A 556-nucleotide genomic window follows, 5' to 3' on the forward strand; every position below is an offset into this window, starting at 1 on the left:
GAATCCCGAAAAAGTCCAGGACAAAAATATTGTCGTAAGGCAGTCTCAATTTTCTCTCTATGTTCCTCGAAATTTAGGTAAAAAAACTCTACCTATTCCGATCCCTGGCTATAAGCGTACTTAATTAATAAATAGAATGTATTTAAAACCTGCTTACATCTCGCGAAAGAATGAATACATGATAGTCATGGTTGTCATATAAATTGGTCAACAGTAAGCATAGTGCTATTTCGCCGTCGTCTTCGAGAGCAGAGTGGCGCAGCGCGGCGGAAGCGTGCTGGGCCCATAACCCAGAGGTCCGTGGATCGAAACCACGCTCTGCTATATCAGACCGGTCTCCACAATTTTTTGTTTTTATTTTCATTTAATTATATCGTCCTCGTGGACGCGACATTTCACAAATATTAAAATTCATATTTTAAATTTGTATAAAAATTTTATAATGTAGGTAAGTTTATTTTCTAATTTTTCTGATTATTTTAATTAAATTAATTCTTTTTATTGCTGTCAGTGACTCATTCGCTCCGGGCTTACTGTAAATCAGCGCCACGACACG

At 37.2% G+C, this 556-nt stretch overlaps 1 non-coding gene across 1 annotated transcript; it reads left to right on the forward strand.

Annotated features, from left to right (window-relative positions):
• The first annotated feature begins 247 nt into the window (after positions 1-247).
• Positions 248-324, forward strand: Trnam-cau. The gene has a single exon. It is a non-coding gene; the product is annotated as a tRNA-Met (tRNA).
• Positions 325-556: the final 232 nt, after the last annotated feature.

The sequence above is a fragment of the Hyposmocoma kahamanoa genome, unplaced genomic scaffold (assembly GCF_003589595.1).
Source record: "Hyposmocoma kahamanoa isolate Upper Pololo Valley unplaced genomic scaffold, ASM358959v1 215, whole genome shotgun sequence".
Taxonomy (NCBI): domain Eukaryota; kingdom Metazoa; phylum Arthropoda; class Insecta; order Lepidoptera; family Cosmopterigidae; genus Hyposmocoma; species Hyposmocoma kahamanoa.